General features: G+C 40.2%; 1 long non-coding RNA gene across 1 annotated transcript; it reads left to right on the top strand.

The window, feature by feature from the left end:
- Positions 1-6644: 6644 nt before the first annotated feature.
- On the top strand, positions 6645-24889 carry LOC117077420. Its single transcript, XR_004434762.1, has 3 exons — positions 6645-6935; positions 24239-24298; positions 24847-24889. It is a non-coding gene; the product is annotated as an uncharacterized LOC117077420 (long non-coding RNA).
- Positions 24890-25339: the final 450 nt, after the last annotated feature.

Raw genomic sequence — 25339 nt, 5'->3', positions numbered from 1 at the left:
ATAAAATATGGAGCCAATTCCAGTTAGAAGATGTTTATCCACTTGGCCTGGGTGAATGGAACATTGATCAGGTCAATTTTTTATTTTTTATTTTTATTTATTTACTTATTTTTGAGATGGGGTGTTCCTATGTTGCCCAGGCTGGTCTTGAATTCCTGGGCTCAAGCAATGCTCTCACCTCAGCTTTTCAAAGTGGTGGGATTACAGGAGTGAGCCACCATGCCTGGCCTGGCCAGGTAATTTTTGAAAGGAAGGAATGGTCGGGATATGTCCAGGAAGCCCAGTCTTACTGGAGAAGGGCTGGCTTGGGGATAGATGAGAGTGAAGGAGGGGAGGAGGAACAATCTGGAGGAAAGAGTTCTGAAGAAAACTATGCAGGAGTTGCATAGGGCACATGTTATGGTTTTGCTCAGAACTGGTATTCCCTTTTTGTTATTCTAAGTCTGAAATTAGAGTTAAACACTTATCAGCATAAAGTCAGTCCTAATTAGATTTACCTTTTGAAAAGAAGTAAATCCAGTGGCCTGGTGGCAAATGTTTAAAAATTGGCTCACTGGAGGGAAAAAGCCTTATTTGCAGGATTTGCTCATTTCTGTGCTATAACTACACTCACCCTGCTCAATTTCATGCTACCAAAGTGACACTATTGAACATGTCAATGGGGAGAGATAGGCATAACTGACTATCTTGAGCTGGTAAGAGCTGGCTCTAACACCACTGATTGAAGTGAGGGATTAAACCAACAGATAGAATCAGGGTGTGGCAGCTCATGAGAAGTTGGAACTAGCTAGACTAGCGGTTATGAGAGGAGGAGGAAGCATGAAAGTAGGCCAGTCCCAGATGAGAAGAGTCACTTGGCATAGAAAGGCCATGTTCTGCAGATTGAATCTTGGTGCAGCTCTGAGTTTCTCTTCTACAATGCAAATATCCTTCAGAAACACAGAAACCTACTCAAAAGGCTGCTGCCACGGTTCTGTTGCACTTTGATAATGGTGCAGTCACTCAGGCCAAACTGTTTTCTGCTGCTGTGAATCACCTGATGAGGCTTTCCTGGACTGACTTGGCCTCCCAGAGGCTGAAATGAAATCAAAGAGATAGGATAAACGGAGGCTTTTCCTTCCCTTTGCTGTGAGGCTACGTGGTGTGAGCATATTTTCTGTTGGGAATTAGTTGCTTAGAGAAGGCTCAAGCAAAGCTGGACCAGGTGTTCACTCCATTTAGTCTTAGAGCCAAGAAAAACCATTTTCTAGGCACTGGAAAGAAGTAAAAGGAGAATGCCAATTAATGATCATCTTTCAAATTCTTTCTTCTCTTCCAATGGACTAGGTTTTGTCTGGCCTTCGAGGCTCCGCTAGGCAATTGAACCTCTTTTCTGCAGAGAATTTTCTGATGATGATGAGTCAAGGCACCCAGTGGGGAGTTTTAAAGATAGATGACTTCCTCTGTGAAATCAAAGCTTTACCTGCAGCAGGATCTATAGAAAGCTATCACAGGCAGTAGAAAAGGAGAAATTCAGTGACTCAATTGAGAGGTGCAAGCAGAAGGCCATGGATGTCAAATCACCAGGCTGATGAATTTTTCACAGAATTGAGTGTTTTGGCAGAATTGTCCTGAGTGGCTGGTTGCTTAGGCAATGTGCAGACAGCTTTTTTCTAACTCAATGGAATGCCAATTATCTTTTTTTCTTTACCTGCTAGACCCTCAGGGAAAGAAATCTGTATATTTTAAGAAGGCGCATATATTTCCTTTGTGAGCGAAATGAAACTGAGGAGATGATCTTAATAAATTGTGAGTGTTCTCTTATCCTGATGAGGAGAAAAGAAAGGTTGATTCTCCTTCTAGAGCAGTCTCTTGATCTATCCAATCTATTAAAGAATAATTGAACCAACAACAATCATTTCCATGAAGTATCTACTAATTACACTGCTCTATAAACAGTCTCTGCATTCAGACATGCCAATTGCTAAAAATGGATCATTACATCACTAAGGGTGTCGTTAGAGCTATAACTACTCCCAGATTCAGAAGATCTAAGCTTGAAAAATGAGAGCTGATGTTTTATTTTCTCTTTCTTGGTTGTGCCCCAACTTTCACCTCATATATTCTGAAACCTTTGCTTTACTCCAAATTCTAGTCTTTGTATTAAGGTATCCCAAAATATACTATTTTCTTTAAATGATTCACACATTTTTTAACCTATTCAGCAAACTCTAAGAGAGCTGATAGAAAAGGTCAATTCCAGCCTCCATTTTTATCTTTCAAATGAAGGAGTTGGATTACGTGTGAATTAAGATTAGGCTCAATTGTAATAGAACCAAAATAACAGTGACTTAATTTAAGCATAGGGTTATTTCCCTCTCACATTAGTGAAGCCTGGAGGTAAACCATGCAGGGCTGGTACAGTTACTCCATGATCATCAAGGACCCAGGCTCCTTCTGTCTTGTTGCTCTGCCATCCTTTAAACATGGCTTCCACTTCCTGGTCTAAGATGGTCACTCTAGCCCAAGCCATGAAGCCAATATTTCTGCTTTTAGTAAAAAAGGGCATGTCTCCTCTCTGAAAAGGTACCACCAGAGTCACACTCAACACTTTCACTTGTAATCCACTGGATAGCTGCCAGGGAATCTGGAAATTGAGATATATACTCTGAGAAGCTATTGATCAGCTAAAAATTGAGGATTCAGTTACCATGGAAGAAAGGGAGTATAGATATTGGGAGGAGCTAGCTGTTACTACCGCAGATTAAAACAGTGATTTTTAAATTGTGTTCTCAAAATCCTAAGGTTTTAGTATGTTGTACAGTGACTACTGTAGGTTTGGGATGGGGGACATGTGGAAAAATTTGCACTGGATTCCAGAACACTTCTCAAAATCTGGACACCTGGATCCCCCTTTTTGAAGTGCAATTGTGTTAGGACATTTCTGATGGGTGCAAGTGGTCTGGACTGAGAGCCACTGATAGCTGACTGGTGAGAACTCCCAGGGTCTCAGAAGAAGGGATGCTTTAGTGGTACCTTGGGCTGGTCAAGGGGAGATTGGATTCTGGAACAGAGTGCCAATTCTGAACAAGAACACATTGAGCTGGTGTTAGGCCAATGTTCAACACTGACATCATATGACACTGAGAGAAGAAATAAGTGACAATTGAGCCCTGAAATTGGACTAAGATGCTCTATTTTTTAAAGAGGATTATGAGCCAACTAATGGTTAGAGCAGAGTTTTTCAACCTTGGTACTGTTGACATTCAGGGACGGATAATTCTTTCTGTGTATAACTCTAATGCGCATTGCAGGATCTGCCCAACAGATGCCGACAGTATACCTCTAGTTACAAAACTGAAAATGCCTCCAAACATTGCCAAATGTTCCCTGAGGGCAAAATTGCCAACAGTTGAGAACCACTGATTTAAAATCCATATAATGATATGCATTTTTATACATTGCTAATGGGTACAACTGGATACCAATCCTTTCATAAATTAGATGGGCTACATATCAAAGACCTTAATATGTTCATGACCTTGACTTAATAATTCCACTTCTTAGACTCTGCCCCAAGAAAACAATTTGTAAAACATTTTCTGCCTGGACATGTGCATTCCAGTACTATTTTCAACAGAGAAAAGCTGGAAACAATGGAAAAATATTAAACAGTAGGGAAACAGTTAAGTAAATTATGGCAGATCCATGTACCCACTAAAATGTTCTTATGAATCTATAATAACATGGGGAGAAACTTAAGATATAATAAGGGAGCAAACAAAAAACTATGCAGAGAAAAAGACAAGAAGGAAATTCACTAAAATGGCAGAAGTTGAGGAGTGGATTTGGAATGATTTTTCCTTTTGTTTTTCTATCATTTCCAAACTAAGCTCCATATGAATGACTTTACACCAATACCAAACTATAAAACAAAACTTTAAAAAATATCTTATTTAAAGAAAATACCCTGGTGCACACTTCTTGTGAATAGTGTCTGTCCTGGAGAATCCATAGAAGTTTATAAGCATTCCCATAAGCTCAGGCAGACACAGATCTTCCTTCTTGCACAGTTGTCACGCTTTGTGCCAAGTGACCCTGCCACCCTTGCCACAATCTATCGAATCAGGAAACCCTGTTAGAGGTAAAAGCTCCAGCAGACTAGGTAGAAGGAAGCCCAATCACCTATGAGAAGGCTTGAATGAAGGCATTGTCAAATAGAAGCCTTTGATATTGGAGAGCGACAAACAGGGTCAATCAGGAATTGTGCATATAAAAAACTCCCTGAGGAAGCATCTCTGTCCACCCCTGAGAGATTAACAAGGACACCCAGCCCTTAAGCAACTGTGAATCTCCAAAGGTGAGTGGTATTATTGTGGTTTTCCACAAAGCCACAGAGAAGGCTTTCCTTGCTCCTTCACTCTCTTACAAAAAAATTCAATGCATAGCGATCTTGACAGAGTGTGACCCAGTGTCTACACAAAGCTTGTCTTTGTGTCAGTGTGTATAGCAGACATACAGGCAGCTAGCACCCTCCTTCTTCTCCTCAATGGTCCCAAAGGATACTCCACAGATGAGTGGCATGGAAAACTTGTTAAAGTTCCAAATGCCAAGCTCCTCCACAGATAGTCTCATTGGATAGTCTTGAGGAGTGGGGCTCTTGGGGGTTTGTATTTAAGAGTTCCCAAGTAATTCTGCTGCATAATTTGGTTTTGGAACCATTGTTTTACTCGCTACTGGAATAACTGTACCCTCATGCTCTGACTCTGAAGTAATCCTTAACAATATGAGGTATCCTCAAAAAATTAAATGTAGAGTTGTCACGTGATTCAGCAATTCCATTTCTAGGTATGTACCCAAAAGAATTTAAAGCAGGGTCTCAAAGAGATACTTGTACATCCATAACAGCATTACTCACAATAGCCAAAAGGTAGAAAGCAACTCAAGTGATGTCAATGGTTGAAGAGATAAATAAAATGTGGTATATACCTACAATGGAATATTATTCAGCCTTAAAAAGATAGGAAATTTTGACACATGCTACAACATGGGTGAGCCTTGAGGACATTATGCTAAGTGAAGTAAGTCAATCCAAAAGGGACAAATACCATATTATTACACTTTTATGAGGTACCTAGAATAGGCAAATTCACAGAGACAAAAAGTAGAATGATGGTTGCTGGGAACTGCAGTAGTAAAGAATGAAGAGTTATTTATTAATGGGTATGGAGTATCAGTTGGGGAAGATAGAAGAGTTCTGGAGGTGGATGGTGGTAATGGTTGTATATATGAGTGTAAATACCACTGAACTCTACACTTGAAAATGATACATTTTATGTTTTATATGTATATTTTATGTTTTATATATATATATAACATGACAACTGCCACTTGGCACATAAAATATATATATATATAATGCTTTATATGTATCTCTCTCTATATATAATATGTATATATATAATGCTTTATATGTATCTCTATATATAAATACATATATATCTTTTGACACACACACGTACACATTCAGCCACATACCATCAGCAACCACCAAAACAAATCATGAGATATTTGTTCTAGCAAGGAAATAAGCTGCCCCAAAGAAATCATAGCCAATAAAATAACTTTTTGGGGGTACAAAACACTGTCAGAGATAAAAATCTCTAGGAAATAAAATTAGTACAAAACAAACATCGTATCAGGGTCACTCATCATAAAATAAACAGAGAGAAACAGGAAATGGGAGACTAAAATAAATCTTCTATTTAAGGAAAAAATATCATTCCCACAAGTTTACAAACAAGTCTTTCTGGATCGTTAAAAACATCTCTGAAATGTTGCAGTTTAAAGACCTTAGAATACCATCTCCATTCCCCACTCCCTGAAGTGTGCGTTTACTTCTTCTCTTATAAAATTAATCTTTTTTGAATGTTCAAATATATTTGGTGAGTCTGGTGGGCGCCTAGCAGAAGAGCCCTGTTTCAGCTGGGAAATGCTTCAGGGTGGGCAGGACTTGCTATAAACAAGATGGAGACAGACACGATGGGGAGCAGGGGAGACTGTGTCATATATGATGCTGCAAGTAGGAGGAGAGGAGGCATTTGGCAGGAGATTCCACAAATATGAAAGTCTGCTATTAGGATGGTAAGCTGCTAGTCATTGTTTTCACAGACAGTGAGACCAAAAAAAAGTCAGCTCTAAATACAGTTTGAGTGATGTTTAAATGAGGTGAAAATTCAAAACAACAGTGGCTTTAAAAACACAGAAATTTTTATTTTCTTCATGTAACAGAATCCAGAGGTAGGGAATGATGTGGCGACTGTGAAGTTGTCAGGAACTTAGCCTCCTTCTGTCCTTCTGTCTTGTTGTTCTGTCATTCTCACTTCTTGGGTCAATGTGACTATTTGACTATTTAAGCTTTGGCCATCAAGTTCTATTCTGACCCCAGGGAAAGAGGAGGGGTGAGGAGGCCCATTCCTTCCAGTAACAGAAGCTGTATATGGCGCTCCCATTTATATCCCAGTGGCCAGAACATAGTCTCATGGCCACACCTAACTGCAAGAGAGGCTAGAGGCTAGAAAACGTGGTCTGTATTCCAGGGAGCTGTTTACCCAGTTTAGATAGGGAAAACTAATATTGAGATAGAGGATTTACAATCTTCAGCACTGGAAAGTTAGGTCAGAAGATAGGACTCTGAGAGTCTTTTTCAGTCCAAGTACTGTAAACCTTTTACATGAGACACTTCTAGATGCTCTGGCTGAATCACTTCACTTAATCCTTATAACTTCCCTGGGTTTATGGTCTCATTTCCACTTTACAAACAAAGGCACTAAGATTCCAAGAATTTATGTCACTGAATCCAAAGCAGCTCCATAAATTGTGCTATTGGCCTCCAAGTTCTTCAGGATCAGCCCTGTGTGTTCCCAAAGCCCCTTTCCCTGTGGCACCAAGAGGTGGTAAGTAGAGTCTAGCCAGGGGACAGCTGCCTTGGTCTATCGTAGGTCTCTCAGCTGTAGGCATGGTCACTTCTAAACACATATGTCTTCTCGACTCCACATTCTGCCATGAAGGAGGCCAGCAGCCTGTTGCACAGAAACTATGCACCTCATCTCAGCTCTCCTTTTACCTAGGAGTCTTGAAAACCAAGGCTGGGCTGCTGGCTTACTTGGGTTTTGAACTGATGTTAGCATTCTGGAGTGGACTTACTCATTCTCGGTTTGACTGCTGCACTGTCTTTTGAGAACATGCTTGCGCTAAAAGATGTGTGTGTGTGTGTGTGTGTGTGTGTGTGTGTGTGTGTGTGAGAAAGAGAGAGAGAGAGATGTTTATTTGTTTATTGCAGGCCTCAGAGGACCAAAGAGGAAAAGGGGCGTCAACCACAGAGCTGGGTCCTGTCCAACCCCACACACCTGCTTCCCCACTGTGCTCGTCCCCCAGTGCTGAGACATCTGTTGTCAGGAGATAATACCTGAAACCAACAAAGCTGAGAAGAAGTCTCCTTTTACTGGCTCTATTCTGTCTTGACAGATTATATTGGTTCTTTTCATATTTTCAAAGAACCCTCTTGGGGGATTAGAAAATTTAATGTTTAAGTCACCGAGGATGAGAAATAAGAAGAGCATTTTTGAAAAGGGACAGGTGGCCTGATTTTGTTCCTGCCTGGGAGCTGCTCACTCCATCCCAACACTCAGGGGGGAAGGTTTCTCCTTAGGTCGCTGGCTGGGTGCAGCCTGGAAGTTCTGAAAACACAGATGTCTCTGTATTGCTGTGGAAAGACCATGGAGGCTTCTTCTCAATTCCACAGCAAAGCCATTCCATGGGAGTTTGGAGATGACTTCCTTAGAAGCACAGTTCCTGTGAAAGAGGATCGAATCTTGCTTACCTCTTCCTTTCACAGACCTCCTTTCTTTCCTGAACTACACCTCCACCGTCTTGCCTTTTGACCGCTAAGTCAAATCCTTCTGAAAAGCTCTTAATTTCTGTTTTTAAATATCTTTTCAACAGAAAACATACAAGTAAACACTTGTTTGTTATAAAAAGTTTAGAAAATAGATAATTTCTAAAAGGAAAGAAAAATTGCCTGTTTTTCTATTTCCCAGGGTTCATTGTGGCTAATTTTAAATTTATTTTTAAGCACTATATGTATGTATTATATATATAAGTATGTGTGTATATAAAGCTTTTTTTTAAAAGCAAAAATCGACTGGATGCGGTGGCTCATGCCTATAATCCTAGCACCTTAAGAGGCCGAGGCGGGAGGATTGCCTGAGCTCAGGAGTCCGAGACCAGCCTGGGCAACATGGTGAAACCCCATCTCTATTAAAATACAAAAGAAATTAGTTGAATGTGGTGGCCTGTGCCTATAGTCCCAGCTAGTCAGGAGGCTGAGACAGGAGAAGTGCTTGAACCCAGCAGGTGGAGGTTGCAGTGAGCCGAGATTGCGCCACTGCGCTCCAGCCTGGGCGACAGAGTGAGACTCCGTCTCTACAAAAAAAAAAAAAAGCTAAAGTCAAGTCTGGTTATTTTATAACTAATTTTGGCATCTTTCTATGTTAATAAATATATATTTGAAATATTGTTCTTAATGGCTGAAGATATTCCATTCCATCACCATTTAAAAAAAAACCCTTCTTATTGAGCGATAAGATTAATATACTGCTCTAGTTTTTAAATGATTTTTATAAACAAGATCTTACGGCGCATTCTTGATTGTTTCCTTAGAATAAACTCCTAGAAGTAGAATGCTGGGCAAATGCTTTGCAAGTTTTTAGGAGTTTTTGATATATGTGGTCAAATAACCTATAGAAAAGTTGTAATAATTTACACTCTGGTCTACTGTATCTGAGGGGATTCCCTACAGTCTAGTTTATGGTGGACACTATCTTTTTCTTTAAAGTTCTGGAAAGTCAATGATATTCTCTAATCTTTTGGAACAGAACCACAATTATAGATCTGTCCTGTACAGAAAACTTTTCTTCCATGACAATGCCATCTGAGAACTCAGAACCGAAGGCTGCCAAAAAAGGAGCCAAATTAGAACCAAATTCAGATATATCCGTTTTCCAGGACATCCTTTCATTTCCATCAGCCTCTGAACACACATCTGGCCAAACAACTGTCTGTAATTTGTGACCTAGGCTGGATTCAGTGCTGACCTAGTTAGAGAATACGTTTTATTTCATTACCAGCTCTCTGAACCATCTGGTCCTGGCTAAACAGGTTACCCACACAGTTGGAACCTTCGTCAGTCAACTAGCTTTCCTCTTGCCAGTTTGTTAATAAAAAAAATTTCCTATCTTGCTCTTTACCTCAAAAAAGAAGGCATGATGACTTTTTTTTTTTTTTTTTTTTTTTGCCTGATAGCTAAGTACCTTATTTTTTAAAATCTTGACAATCCTACAGATTCTATCACAGCACCCGAAAGCTCTGAGAGGATGGAAAGAGAGAAGGGAGAAAGATTGAATTTCTGTGGTCACAAGGACTTGGGCCTGAGGAGTTGCCTCTGCATGCTATCAAGCTTATTTAAATATTTGAAATATTTGTGGTTGAGGAGGAAATGCCAATTATCTTTAAAAATAAGATTCTGCTCTTGGCTACAAGGGTTTTTCCAAAATCCAAGGATTAAAGCAAACTGCTTTTCCAAGCTCATGAGCTATTTTTATCTGCAACAATATGGAGCACATACACCTGTTTCACGCACATCAATGTGTCTGGACGCTTGTGTTCATCATGTTGAAGGCAGAGCTATGAGACAGTAAGATTTGTATCTTAACACTTACGTGGAAGTTTATTGCTATGGGATGAAAGACTATCTTCTTTTATAGTTACACATTTTCTCATATGCTGTTTTGGGATCTTAAAATCAGTCACAGGAAACAAATTAGACCTATTTTTGTTTTTATTTTTTTTTTTTAATTTCAGTAGCTCTTGGGATACAAGTGGGTTTTGTTTGCGTGGATGGATTCTATGGTGGTGAATTCTGAAATTTTAATGCACCGTCACTGGAACAATGTACATTGTACCCAGTAAGTAGTCTTTTATCCCTTCCCCTGCAACCTTTCCCAACCCTGAATCTCCGAAGTTCATTGTATCAATCTGTATGTCTTTGTGTCCCCTTAGCTTAGCTCCCATTTATAAGTGAGAACATATGGTATTTGATTTTTCATTCCTGAGTTACTTCACTTAGAATAATGGCCTCCAGCTCCATCCAAGTTGTTGCAAAAGACATTATTTCACTCCTTTTTTAGCTCAGTAGTATTCCATGGTGTGTATATACCATGTATATACCACATTTTCTATATCTGCTCATTGGTTGATAGGCACTTAGGTTGGTTCCATTTCTTTGCAATATGAATTGTGCTGCTATACATATGCGTGTGCATGTGTCTTTTTTACATAATGACTTCTTTTATAACTTTAATTTTAATTTTATTTTAAGTTGTAGGATACATGTGTAGAATGTGCAGATTTGTTACATAGGTAAACGTGTGCCATGGTGATTTGCTATACCTATCCACCCATCACCTAAGTATTAAGTCCAGCATGCATTAGCTATTTTTCCTGATGCTCTCCCTTTCCCCACTGCCTTGCCAACAGGCCTCAGTGTGTGTTGTTCCCTTCCCTGTGTCCATATGTTCTCATTGTTCAGCTCCCACCTATGAGTTTGGTTTTCTGATCCTGCATTAGTTTGCTGAGGATAATGGCTTCTAGTTCCATCCATGTCCCTGCAAAAGACATGATCTCATTTTTTTTCATGGCTGCCTAGTATTCCATGGTGTATATGTACCGCATTTTCTTTATCCCGTCTATCATGTTGGTGGGCATTTGGGTTGATTCCATATCTCTGCTATCGTGAATAGGTCTATAATGAACATACACATGCATATATCTTTATAATAGAATGATTTATATTCTTCTGGGTATATACCCAGTATTGAGATTGCTGGGTCCAGTGGTATTTCTGATTCTAGGTCTTTGATGAGTTATCACCCCATCTTCCACAATGGTTGAACTAATTTACATTCCCACCAACAGTATGAAAGCATTTCTGTCTCTCTGCAGCCTTGCCAGTATCTGTTGTTTCATAACTTTTTAATAATCACCATTCTGACTGGCGTGAGGTGGTATCTCATTATGGTTTTGATTTACATTTCTCTAATGATCAGTGATGTTGAACTTTTTTCATGTTTGTTGGTCACATAAATGTCTTTTGAGATGTGTCTGTTCATGTCCTTTGCCCACTTTTTAATAAGGTTTTTTTTTTTCCTTGTAAATTTGTTTTAGTTCCTTGTAGACTCTGGATATTAGACCTTTCTCAGATAGATAGGTTACAAAAATTTTCTCTAGTTCTGTAGGTTGTCTGTTCACTCTGATGATACTTTCTTTTGCTGTGCAGAAGCTCTTTAGTTTAATTAGATCCCATTTGTCAATTTTCACTTTTGTTGCAATTGCTTTTGATGTTTTCATCATGAAATCTTTGCCTGTGACTATATCCTGAATGATATTGCCTAGGTTTTCTTTGAGGGTTTTTATAGTTTTGGGTTATACATTTAAGTCTTTAATCCATCTTGAGTTAATTTTTGTATAAGGTGTAAGGAAGGGGTTTGGTTTCAATTTTCTGCATATAGTTAGCCAGTTCTCCCAGCATCATTTATTAAATAAGGAATCCTTTCCCCATTGCTTGTTTTTCTCAGGTTTGTCAAAGATCAGATGGTTGTAGATGTGTGGTCTTATTTCTGAGTTCTTTATTCTGTTCCATTGGTCTAGGTGTCTGTTTTTGTACCAGTACCATGCTGTTTTGGTTACTGTAGTCTTGTAGTATGGTTTGAAGTCAGGTAGCGTGATGCCTCCAGCTTTGTTCTTTTCGCTTAGGATTGTCTTGGCTATATGGGCTCTTTTTTGGTTCCATATGAATTTTTAAATATTTTTTTCTAATTTTGTGAAGGATGTCAATAGTAGTTTGATGAACATAGCATTGAATCTATAAATTACTTTGGTCAGTGTGGCCATTTTCATGATATTAATTCTTTCTATCCATGAGCATGAAATGTTTCTCCATTGTTTGTGTCTTCTCTGATTTTCTTGAGCAATGGTTTGTATTTCTGCTTGAAGAGGTCCTTCACTTCCCTTGTTAGCTGTATTCCTAGGTATTTTATTCTGTTTGCAGCAATTGTGAATGGGAGTTCATTCATGATTTGGCTGCTTGTCTATTGTTGGTGTATAGGAATGCTTGTTATTTTTGCACATTGATTTTGCATCCTGAGACTTTGCTGAAGTTGCTTATCAGCTTAAAAAGCTTTGGGGCTGAGATGATGAGGTTTTCTAGATAGAGGATCATGTCATCTGCAAACAAAGACAATTTGACTTCCTCTGTTCCTATTTGAGTACGCTTTATTTCTTTCTCTTGCCTGATTGCCCTGGCCTGAACTTCCAATACTGTGTTGAATAGGAGTGGTGATAGAGGGCATCCTTGTCTTCTGCCGGTTTTCAAGGGGAATGCTTCCAGGTTTTGCCCATTCAGTATGATAATGGCTGTGGGTTTGTCATAAATGGCTCTCATTATTTTGAGGTATGTTATTTCAATACTAGTTTACTGAGAGTTTTTAACATGAAGGGGTGTTGAATTTTACTGAAGGCCTTTTCTGTGTCTATTGAGATAATCATGTGGTTTTTGTCTTTAGTTCTGTTTATGTGATGAATTACCTTTATTGGTTTGTGTATGTTGAACCAGCCTTGCATTCCAGGGATGAAGCCTACTTGATCATGGTGGATAGGCTTTCTGATGTGCTGTTGGATTTAGTTTGCCAGTATTTTACTGAGGATTTTTACATTGATGTTCTTCAGTGATATTGGCCTGAAGTTTTCTTTTTTTGTTATAGTTCTGCCAGGTTTTGGTATCAGGATCAAGCTGGCCTCATCAAATGAGTTAGGGAGGAGTCCCTCCTTTTCAATTGCTTGGAATAGTTCATATAATGACTTCTTTTCCTTTGGGTAGATACCTAGCAGTGGGATTGCTGGATCAAATGGAAGATCTACTTTTAGTTGTTTAAGGAATCCCCATACTATTTTCCATAGAAGTTGTACTAATTTATATTTCTACCAGCAGTGTAAAAGTATTCCCTTTTTACCACATTCATGCCAATATCTATTGTTTTTTGACTTTTTAATTATAGCCATTCCTGTACGAGTGAGGTGGTATCTCTTTGTGGTTTAAATTTACATTTCCCTGATGATTAGTGATGTTAAGCATTTTTTATGTTTGTTGGCTGTTTGTATATCTTCTTTTGAGAAATGTCTATTCATTAGACCTATTTTTAGAACTCTGCGTTGTTAATTGTGTTGTGTTTTTATGGTATCTATGCTTTTGCTCACGCATTTACTTAATCATGCAAAACATCCTTACTGAAGGCCCAGTTTGAGCAAAGCCCTCTGTTGAGTTCTATGGAAGGCATCAAGACAGAAGCCCTAGTCCAGCTCTTCATCAACCAGTTAATGAAGGGGTCTTAGTTTATACACCTTTAAAACAAGACACTTGTGCTTACTATCCCACTGGGCATTAACTTCCCTACACTGTGAGCTCCTCATGGCAGTGCACCTTTTCGTATACCTGCTGACCATTTGTCTGTCCTTTCTGGAAAAATGTCTGTTCAGGTCTTTTGCACATTTTAAAATCAGATTATTTGTGTTTTGTTGTTACTGAGTTGCATGAGTTCCTTATATATTTTGGGTATTAACCCCTTATCAGGCATACTGTATATATGGTTTGCAAATATTTTCTCTGAATCCATAGCTTGCCTTTTCATTGTGTTGATTGTTTCCTTTGCTGTGTAGAAGCATATGTGGTGATGGCAAAATCCTGGGCAGTCCCTAGTTAGCATCCAATGCCACAAATCAGAGACATGTGACTCACTCTGGAATGAGGATGATCAAAACCTTCATGGAACTGTCCACCCCAGCTATGGATGCAAGCATAAGTAAGCCTGACAGATGCTGAAGTCACACCAGAGGTGTCTGATTCAGCATCTCACACAATTTATAGTCATATGTTTGTTGATATTTTGAAATGTTTTATTACGAAAACTTTCAGATGTACATGATATAGACAGAAGAGTATAATGAAGCCTCAGACACTCATCACCCCACTCGACAGTGATAATACGGCCTCCCAGTACTCCCTGCCCTTGAATCCCAAACATTCTGCCATTCCATCCCTTACATGTGTCTGAGATTTATAAGGACTTTTAAGAAATGTAACCACCATGCCATTATCCATCCTCACAAAGTTAATAATTATTCCTTAATATTAGATTAGTTCTTTCAAAGATATCTCTTTAGGGTTTTTTTTTTTTTTTTTTTTTTTTTTTTTTTTTAATTTTTTATTTTTTTTTTAATTTTTTATTTTTTATTATACTTTAAGTTCTAGGGTACATGTGCATAACGTTTATATCATGTATACTCCCCAAAGCAATCCCTCCCTCCTCCCCCCTCCCCATGATAGGCCCCAGTGTGTGATGTTCCCCTTCCCGAGTCCAAGTGATCTCATTGTTCAGTTCCCACCTATGAGTGAGAACATGCGGTGTTTGGTTTTCTCTTCTTGTGATAGTTTGCTAAGAATGATGGTTTCCAGCTGCATCCATGTCCCTACAAAGGACGCAAACTCATCCTTTCTGATGGCTGCATAGTATTCCATGGTGTATATGTGCCACATTTTCTTAATCCAGTCTGTCACAGATGGACATTTGGTTGATTCCAAGTCTTTGCTATTGTGAATAGTGCCGCAATAAACATACGTGTGCATGTGTCTTTGTAGTAGAGTAATTTATAATCCTTTGGGTATATACCCAGTAGTGGGATGGCTGGGTCATATGGTACATCTAGTTCTAGATCCTTGAGGAATCGCCATACTGTTTTCCATAATGGTTGAACTAGTTTACAATCCCACCAACAGTGTAAAAGTGTTCCTATTTCTCCACATCCTCTCCAACATCTATTGTTTCCTGACTTCTTAATGATTGCCATTCTAACTGGTGTGAGATGGTATCTCATTGTGATTTTGATTTGCATTTCTCTGATGGCGAGTGATGACGAGCATTTTTTCATGTGTCTGTTGGCTGTATGGATGTCTTCTTTTGAGAAATGTCTGTTCATATCCTTTCCCCACTTTTTGATGGGGTTGTTTGTTTTTTTCTTGTATATTTGTTTGAGTTCTTTGTAGATTCTGGATATTAGCCCTTTGTCAGATGAGTAGGTTGCAAAAATTTTCTCCCATTCTGTAGGTTGCCTGTTCACTCTGATGGTAGTTTCTTTTGCTGTGCAAAAGCTCTTTAGTTTAATGAGATCCCATTTGTCAATTTTGGCTTTTGCTGCCGTTGCTTTTGGTGTTTTAGACATGAAGTCCTTGCCCATGCCTATGTCCTGAATGGTACTACCTAGATTTTCTTCTAGGGTTTTTATGGTATTAGGTCTAACATTTAAGTCTCTAATCCATCTTGAATTAATTTTCGTATAAGGGGTAAGGAAAGGATCCAGTTTCAGCTTTCTACTTGTGGCTAGCCAATTTTCCCAGCACCATTTATTAAATAGGGAATCCTTTCCCCATTTCTTGTTTTTGTCAGGTTTGTCAAAGATCAGATGGCTGTAGATGTGTGGTATTATTTCTGAGGACTCTGTTCTGTTCCACTGGTCTATTTCTCTGTTGTGGTACCAGTACCATGCTGTTTTGGTTACTGTAGCCTTGTAGTATAGTTTGAAGTCAGGTAGCGTGACGCCTCCAGCTTTGTCCTTTTGACCTAGGATTGTCTTGGCAATGCGGGCTCTTTTTTGGTTCCATATGAACTTTAAAGCAGTTTTTTCCAATTCTGTGAAGAAACTCATTGGTAGCTTGATGGGGATGGCATTGAATCTATAAATAACCTTGGGCAGTATGGCCATTTTCACGATATTGATTCTTCCTATCCATGAGCATGGTATGTTCTTCCATTTGTTTGTGTCCTCCTTGATTTCACTGAGCAGTGGTTTGTAGTTCTCCTTGAAGAGGTCCTTTACATCCCTTGTAAGCTGGATTCCTAGGTATTTTATTCTCTTTGAAGCAATTGTGAATGGAAGTTGATTCCTGATTTGGCTCTCTGCTTGTCTGTTACTGGTGTATAAGAATGCTTGTGATTTTTGCACATTAATTTTGTATCCTGAGACTTTGCTGAAGTTGCTTATCAGCTTAAGGAGATTTTGGGCTGAGACGACGGGGTTTTCTAAATATACAATCATGTCATCTGCAAACAGGGACAATTTGACTTCTTCTTTTCCTAACTGGATACCCTTGATTTCTTTCTCTTGCCTGATTGCCCTAGCCAGAACTTGCAACACTATGTTGAATAGGAGTGGTGAGAGAGGGCATCCCTGTCTTGTGCCAGTTTTCAAAGGGAATTTTTCCAGTTTTTGCCCATTCAGTATGATATTAGCTGTGGGTTTGTCGTAAATAGCTCTTATTATTTTGAGGTACGTTCCATCAATACCGAATTTATTGAGCGTTTTTAGCATAAAGGGCTGTTGAATTTTGTCAAAAGCCTTTTCTGCATCTATTGAGATAATCATGTGGTTCTTGTCTTTGGTTCTGTTTATATGCTGGATTACGTTTATTGATTTGCGAATGTTGAACCAGCCTTGCATCCCAGGGATGAAGCCCACTTGATCATGGTGGATAAGCTTTTTGATGTGCTGCTGAATCCGGTTTGCCAGTATTTTATTGAGAATTTTTGCATCGATGTTCATCAGGGATATTGGTCTAAAATTCTCTTTTTTTGTTGTGTCTCTGCCAGGCTTTGGTATCAGGATGATGTTGGCCTCATAAAATGAGTTAGGGAGGATTCCCTCTTTTTCTATTGATTGGAATAGTTTCAGAAGGAATGGTACCAGCTCCTCCTTGTACCTCTGGTAGAATTCAGCTGTGAATCCATCTGGTCCTGGACTTTTTTTCGTGGGTAGGCTATTAATTGTTGCCTCAATTTCAGAGCCTGTTATTGGTCTATTCAGGGATTCAACTTCTTCCTGGTTCAGTCTTGGGAGACTGTAAGTGTCCAGGAAATTATCCATTTCTTCTAGATTTTCTAGTCGATTTGCGTAGAGGCATTTATAGTATTCTCTGATAGTTGTTTGTATTTCTGTGGGGTTGGTGGTGATATCCCCTTTATCATTTTTTATTGCGTCTATTTGATTCCTCTCTCTTTTCTTCTTTATTAGTCTTGCTAGCGGTCTGTCAATTTTGTTGATCTTTTCAAAAAACCAACTCCTGGATTCATTGATTTTTTGGAGGGTTTTTTGTGACTCTATCTCCTTCAGTTCTGCTCTGATCTTAGTTATTTCTTGCCTTCTGCTAGCTTTTGAATGTGTTTGCTCTTGCCACTCTAGTTCTTTTAATTGTGATGTTAAAGTGTCAATTTTAGATCTTTCCTGCTTTCTCTTGTGGGCATTTAGTGCTATAAATTTCCCTCTACACACTGCTTTAAATGTGTCCCAGAGATTCTGGTATGTTGTATCTTTGTTCTCATTGGTTTCAAAGAACATCTTTATTTCTGCTTTCATTTCGTTATGTACCCAGTAGTCATTCAGGAGCAGGTTATTCAGTTTCCATGTAGTTGAGCGGTTTTGATTGAGTTTCTTAGTCCTGAGTTCTAGTTTGATTGCACTGTGGTCTGAGAGACAGTTTGTTATAATTTCTGTTCTTGTACATTTGCTGAGGAGTGCTTTACTTCCAATTATGTGGTCAATTTTGGAATAAGTGCGATGTGGTGCTGAGAAGAATGTATATTCTGTTGATTTGGGGTGGAGAGTTCTATAGATGTCTATTAGGTCCGCTTGGTGCAGAGATGAGTTCAATTCCTGGATATCCTTGTTAACTTTCTGTCTCGTTGATCTGTCTAATGTTGACAGTGGAGTGTTGAAGTCTCCCATTATTATTGTATGGGAGTCTAAGTCTCTTTGTAGGTCTCTAAGGACTTGCTTTATGAATCTGGGTGCTCCTGTATTGGGTGCATATATATTTAGGAGAGTTAGCTCTTCCTGTTGAATTGATCCCTTTACCATTATGTAATGGCCTTCTTTGTCTCTTTTGATCTTTGATGGTTTAAAGTCTGTTTTATCAGAGACTAGGATTGCAACCCCTGCTTTTTTTTGTTCTCCATTTGCTTGGTAGATCTTTCTCCATCCCTTTATTTTGAGCCTATGTATGTCTCTGCATGTGAGATGGGTCTCCTGAATACAGCAGACTGATGGGTCTTGACTCTTGATCCAGTTTGCCAGTCTGTGTCTTTTCATTGGAGCATTTAGTCCATTTACATTTAAGGTTAATATTGTTATGTGTGAACTTGATCCTGTCATTATGATATTAACTGGTTATTTTGCTCATTAGTTGATGCAGTTTCTTCCTAGCCTCGATGGTCTTTACATTTTGGCATGTTTTTGCAATGGCTGGTACTGGTTGTTCCTTTCCATGTTTAGGGCTTCCTTCAGGGTCTCTTGTAAGGCAGGCCTGGTGGTGACAAAATCTCTAAGCATTTGCTTATCTGTAAAGGATTTTCTTTCTCCTTCACTTATGAAACTTAATTTGGCTGGATATGAAATTCTGGGTTTAAAATTCTTTTCTTTAAGAACGTTGAATATTGGCCCCCACTCTCTTCGGGCTTGTAGAGTTTCTGCCGAGAGATCTGCTGTTAGTCTGATGGGCTTCCCTTTGTGGGTAACCCGACCTTTCTCTCTGGCTGACCTTAACATTTTTTCCTTCATTTCAACTTTGGTGAATCTGGCAATTATGTGTCTTGGAGTTGCTCTTCTGGAGGAGTATCTTTGTGGCGTTCTCTGTATTTCCTGAATTTGAATGTTGGCCTGCCCTACTAGGTTGGGGAAGTTCTCCTGGATGATATCCTGAAGAGTGTTTTCCAAGTTGGTTCCATTTTCCCCCTCACTTTCAGGCACCCCAATCAGACGTAGATTTGGTCTTTTTACATAATCCCATACTTCTTGCAGGCTTTGTTCATTTCTTTTTCTTCTTTTTTCTTTTGGTTTCTCTTCTCGCTTCATTTCATTCATTTGATCCTCAATCGCTGATACTCTTTCTTCCAGTTGATCGAGTCGGTTACTGAAGCTTGTGCATTTGTCACGTATTTCTCGTGTCATGGTTTTCATCTCTGTCATTTCGTTTATGATCTTCTCTGCATTAATTAGTCTAGCTGTCAATTCTTCCACTTTTTTTTCAAGATTTTTAGTTTCTTTGCGCTGGGTACGTAATTCCTCCTTTAGCTCTGAGAAGTTTGATGGACTGAAGCCTTCTTCTCTCATCTCGTCAAAGTCATTCTCTGACCAGCTTTGATCCGTTGCTGGCGATGGGCTGCGCTCCTTTGCAGGGGAGATGCGCTCTTATTTTTTGAATTTCCAGCTTTTCTGCCCTGCTTTTTCCCCATCTTTGTGGTTTTATCTGTCTCTGGTCTTTGATGATGGTGACGTACTGATGGGGTTTTGGTATAGGTGTCCTTCCTGTTTGATAGTTTTCCGTCTGACAGTCAGAAGGACTGTCTGTTGGTCTGTTGGAGATTGCTTGAGGTCCACTCCAGACCCTGTTTGCCTGGGTATCAGCAGCAGAGGTTGCCAAAGATAGAATATTGCTGAACAGCGAGTGTACCTGTCTGATTCTTCCTTTGGAAGTTTCCTCTCAGGGATGACTCCACCCTGTGAGGTGTGGGGTGTCAGACTGCCCCTAGTGGGGGATGTCTCCCAGTTAGGCTACTCAGGGGTCAGGGACCCACCTGAGCAGGCAGTCTGTCCGTTCTCGGATCTCAACCTCCACGTTGGGAGATCCACGGCTCTCCCCAAAGCTGTCAGACAGAGTCGTTCGCCTCTGCACCGCCCCCGCTGCTTTCCCTATTGGACCTCAGCTGTGGGCTGTCCCCAGAGGTGGAGTCTACAGAGTCAGGCAGGTTTCCTTGAGCTGCTGTGAGCTCCACCCAGTTCGAGCTTCCCAGCGGCTTTGTTTACCTACTTAAGCCTCAGCAATGGCGGGCGCCCCTCCCCCAGCCTCGCTGCTGCCTTGCGTATAGATCGCCGCAGACGGCTGTGTTAGCAGTGAGGGAGGCTCCGTGGGCGTGGGACCCTCCCGGCCAGGTGTGGGATATATTCTCCTGGTGTGCCTGTTTCCTTAAAGCGCAGTATTGGGGTGGGAGTTACGCGATTTTCCAGGTGTTATGTGTCTCAGTTCCCCTGGCTAGGAAAACGGATTTCCTTTCCCCTTGCACTTCCAGGTGAGGCGATGCCTCGCCCTGCTTCAGCTCACGCTGGTCAGGCTGCAGCAGCTGACCAGCACCGATTGTCCGGCACTCCCTAGAGAGATGACCCCAGTACCTCAGTTGAAAATGCAGAAATCACCAGTCTTCTGTGTTACTCGCGCTGGGAGTTGGAGACTGGAGCTGTTCCTATTCGGCCATCTTGCTCCGCCCCCCTGTTGTTTTTTTTTTTAAATCACAACCCAAACAAGGCTCATTCATTTCATTCAATTGTCATATGTTTAAGTCTCTTTTATTCTCTAATAGTTCCCAATCCTGACTACATCAAACTGAAAAACTTCTGCACAGCAAAGGAAACAATCAACAAATGAAAAGACAACCTATGGAATTCAGAGAAAATATTTGCAAAATGTACATCTGATCAGGGATTAATATCCAAAATATATAAGGGACTCATACAACTCTATAGCAAAACAAAAACAAATAACCTGATTAAGAAATGGGCAAAGGAACTGAATAGACATTTTCCCAAAAAGGACATACAAGTGGTCAGCAGTACATGAAAAGTTGCCCAACATCACAAATCATCAGGGAAATGCAAATTAAAACCATAGTGAGAGATCATCTCACACAGGTTAGGATGACTGTTATCAAAGAGACAAAAGATAACAAGTGCTGGTGAAGATGTAGAGAAAAGGGGACCCTTGGACACTGTTAGTGGGAATAGAAATTGAAACAGCCATTATGAAGAAACAGTAGGGCGTTTTCTCAAAAAATTAAAAATGGAACTACCATATGATTCAGCAATCTCACTTCTGTGTATATATCCAAAGGAAATAAATTTAGCATGTTGAAGACATATCTACACTTCCATGTTCATGAAAGTATTATTCATAATAGCCAAGATATGGGATCAACTTAAGTGTTTGTTAACAGATGAATGCATAAAGAAAATGTAGTAAACATACACAATGGAATACTATTCAGCCATAAAAGAAGAAAATCTTGCCATTTGTCCCAACATGATAAACCCAGAGGATGGTATGTTAAGTGAAATAAGTCAGATACACACAAAAATATTGCATGATCTCACTTTATTGTGGAATCTAAAAAAGTCAAATTCATAGAACCAAAGAAGAATGGTGGTTACCAGTGTTAAAATAGTTAAAATAGTTAGTTGGGAGGTCATTAGGCTAAGGAGGTAAGGCCTTGGGTCTTACCTAATCTTAACCAAACAGAAACTGCCAACAAATCTCTAATTAGGGATTTTCCACTGAAATAAGGCTACTGCTCCACTTTAACCAATCAAATATTTTCTTTGCCTTACTTTCATGCTTATCCTATAAAAGTCTTCCTTTTGTGCCTCTGCAGGGGAGTCCCCAAACCACTCATGGTCTGGAGTTGCCTGATTAATGAAGCACTGTCTGCTCAAATAAACTCTTTAAAATTTTAATGTGCCTAAGTTTACCTTTTAACACCACGGATAAGGAGTGCAGCAAAGGAAATGGAGAGATGAAAGGATGAATAAGTTATGGAGACCTAATGTGCAGCAGGGTAGCTGTAGTTAATAGTACTGTATTGTATATTGACATTTGCTAAGAGAGTAGAATTTTAAGTGTTCTACACACACACACACACACACAACTATGTAGAGTGACAGATATGTTAATTAGCTTGACTGTAGTAATCATTTTACTGTATGTATATATCAAAACATCACATTGCACACCTTAAATATACACAATTTTTATTAAAAACAAAAACATTTCTCATTCCTTTTTCTTTCTTTTCCATGTTATTGATTTGCTGAAGAAACTTGGTCATTTATGTTGTTGAATGTCTCACAATCTAGATTGGGCTGATTGCTTATTTGCAGTGTTGCTTAATTTGTTCTTCAGTCCCCTATATTTCCTGTAAACTGGTAAGAGATCTAGAGGCTTTTTAAAATTCAGGATTCATTTTTCAAAGGCAAGAATATGTCATAGTTGTGTATTTCATGTTGTGTATTTCATGTTGCCTCACCTCAGTAGACACATAAGGCATGGTTATCTCACTAATAGTGATAGATCAGTGGGTTTAGATGGTGTCAACCTCACTGCTTTGTTATAAAATTCCCCATCAACACTTCCTCTAAGGTTTTCAGCATCCACTAATAATTGTTTCCTAAATTAATTATTCCACTAAAGTCACAAATGGAATTATATCATTCCTTCTGCATTTAATAGTGGAAATTTTTCTGTAAAGAAATTTCCCGGCCGGGCGTGGTGGCTCAAGCCTGTAATCCCAGCACTTTGGGAGGCCGAGACGGGCGGATCACGAGGTCAGGAGATCGAGACCATCCTGGCTAACACGGTGAAACCCCGCTTCTACTAAAAATACAAAAAAACTAGCCGGGCGAGGTGGCGGCGCCTGTAGTCCCAGCTACTCGGGAGGCTGAGGCAGGAGAATGGCGTAAACCTGGGAGATGGAGCTTGCAGTGAGCTGAGATCCGGCCACTGCACTCCAGTCCAGGCGACAGAGCGAGACTCCGCCTCAAAAAAAAAAAAAAAAAAAAAGAAATTTCCCCAGAAACAACTCAATTATCCAGAAATACAGTTATACAGACTAGAAAGTTAAAATAAATGTTTTTCTTTCTGTCTGTTTACCAATTTTTGAAGTAATGAGCTGAAGCCCTAGCAACCTCTAGTGGAGAACCATGATCTTTTCCTTTCTTTTCTTTTTTTAAAGTATTATTTTGAACTCATGGATTTTTATGTTACTGTTTTAATCTACTGTTATTTTGTTGGTGGTGGTGGTGGTGGTGGTAAGAATTTCCAGTCTTCGGGAGTGGAAACCCTTCAGGTTGACCTCTGGGTATCTCTTACATAGTCTTCATATATTTTTTTATTCTGGCACAAGATGTCCCAGGCTCATCTTGTACATTTCCTACTCACCCTTGGAATCAGTCACCTCTCCAAGGAACTCTGCCTCTCATATTGAGAAATGGTATTTAGAGACCACAATCTGGGCACTAGGGGTGCTTGTCATCATCAGACTTTTTCAGTGGATGGCACTACAAATAAATATTTTTTAGAGGGAAATAATATAATTTCATACGCTATTTCCAATTCAAATTTCAAATTACAGAGTTTCTTTTTTTTTTTTTTTTTTTTTGAGACGGAGTCTTGCTCTGCCGCCCAGGCTGGAGTGCAGTGGCCGGCTCTCAGCTCACTGCAAGCTCCGCCTCCCGGGTTCACGCCATTCTCCTGTCTCAGCCTCCCGAGTAGCTGGGACTACAGGCGCCCGCCTCGTCGCCCGGCTAGTTTTTTGTATTTTTTTAGTAGAAACGGGGTTTCACCATATTAGCCAGGATGGTCTCGATCTCCTGACCTCGTGATCCGCCCGTCTCGGCCTCCCAAAGTGCTGGGATTACAGGCTTGAGCCACCGCGCCCGGCCCAAATTACAGAGTTTCTACTTAACCTTATTTCAATATGTAGATCTACTAAAATTTATTCAACTGGTCCCCTATCGTGTGATTATTTGGTTAATGCCTGTCTCCTGCCAGACTCAATGTTCTCTATGATGTCTGCTTTTACTTCCTTCTGTGTCCCTTGTTCTTAGCACAATGCCTAGAACATAGTGGATGCCCAAACATGTGTGGGATAAATGGATGCTTAAATGTGTGAAGGTCACTTCTAGCCCTGAATTTCTAGCCTCCCCAGACCCAGCTACAACTCACTAAGTAAACTCACCTTCAAAATCACTGGAATTCCTAAACCTGAGAGTTTACCTCCACCCTCTAAGTAAGGAGAGACCCCCATGAGAGATTCCTGGCCATGTCCCAGGCAGAGGGAACTCAAGGGGCTGAGGCATGGAAAAGGCAGAAAAAAGGGAGAACGCTAGAGACATAGAGGCCATCAAATGGGAAATAGAGAAATTGATCACACCTGCCTCTGGCCTTCCATGTATGTTTTGCTCAGTTTAACCCAAGACTGTTTTCTTTCCCTTCAAGGAGTAGCTGTGCTACAGGCCTTCCAGGTGCTACGGGCTGCAACAGAGGGGGTCTGTTGAGGTATTTTTCTGTGCCTTTTGTGGTGATTTTGATCTTTTGTGCACTCCCTTCTGACACTCACAAGGAAGACTTGTAGAGTGTCTAATTGTTTACGAGACCATGGACCCTGACAGTGATTTCAAGTCTGCAAATGATGTGCTTGAGGTTTTACCTTGATGAAGTGACTGAGCTGGGACTTGAACAGATGCCCCTGGAAGGCTGAGTGTCTTTCCCTCTGATTACCTCCTTCCCCACAAGATTCTCTTCAGAGAAACAAGAGGGGCTTGGGAACCACTTTCTTTATGCCCCAGTGATTCTTCTTCCCAAGAACTTAGTTGAGACTGCCAGTTGCATTTGCCTTCGTTGTAGTCAGTGTCCTGTGGAAAAAGGTTGGCTGGTTATTCAGAGTAGAACAAAAATTTCTTGAAGCCTCCTTTTCCCACTCTTGTTAATGAAGGCTTTTGGACTGCCCTGGGGTACCTCCTTGGTGCATATTTCTTGTTGATGTTATTATTGTTGTTTGTTTGTTTTCCTTTTTAATTTACAAACAATAGTTTCTCCAATTCTAGGAGTTACATGTGCGAGAAGATCAGAAGATTGAGAAGATTAAAAAAATGGAGAAAAGCATAAAGAAGAAAAGAAAACTTGTCGGTCTCCCACCACTCCGAGTTATGGTGAGGACTTGGTGGGCTGCCTTCTGTGTCCTTGCCCCCTGTGCCCTCCAGATCCATGCCCTGTGCTGCTGTGTGCCTGTAGCCTCATCAGCAGGCCCTGTGCCCTCTTGTATGGCTGTGTTTGGCTACTTGGAAGGCTTGGCAGAAGGAATGAGAGCAAAGTCAGTGAAATTGTTCCCCTGCCCCCCTCCCTGCAAGGTCACCTTGTTGCAGATCGCTGCTCCTCTCAAGACTCAGGAGCCTAATGAGACACTGTCTCCTGCTGTGCTCTGGTTACTGTCCCTTACCTCCCTCCTTTAGGTAAGGATGGTAAGGCCATAGCAACTGCACTTTTGATTGTGCCCCTACCTACCTGCACTTTTGTAAATATTCCCTCCCCAGGTCATCC

This window comes from Trachypithecus francoisi, unplaced genomic scaffold (genome assembly GCF_009764315.1).
Source record: "Trachypithecus francoisi isolate TF-2019V2 unplaced genomic scaffold, Tfra_2.0 Lachesis_group0, whole genome shotgun sequence".
Taxonomy (NCBI): Eukaryota; Metazoa; Chordata; class Mammalia; order Primates; family Cercopithecidae; genus Trachypithecus; species Trachypithecus francoisi.
The sequence above is the reverse complement of the archived record's forward strand: the minus strand, read 5'-3'. Positions and strand labels throughout refer to the sequence as shown.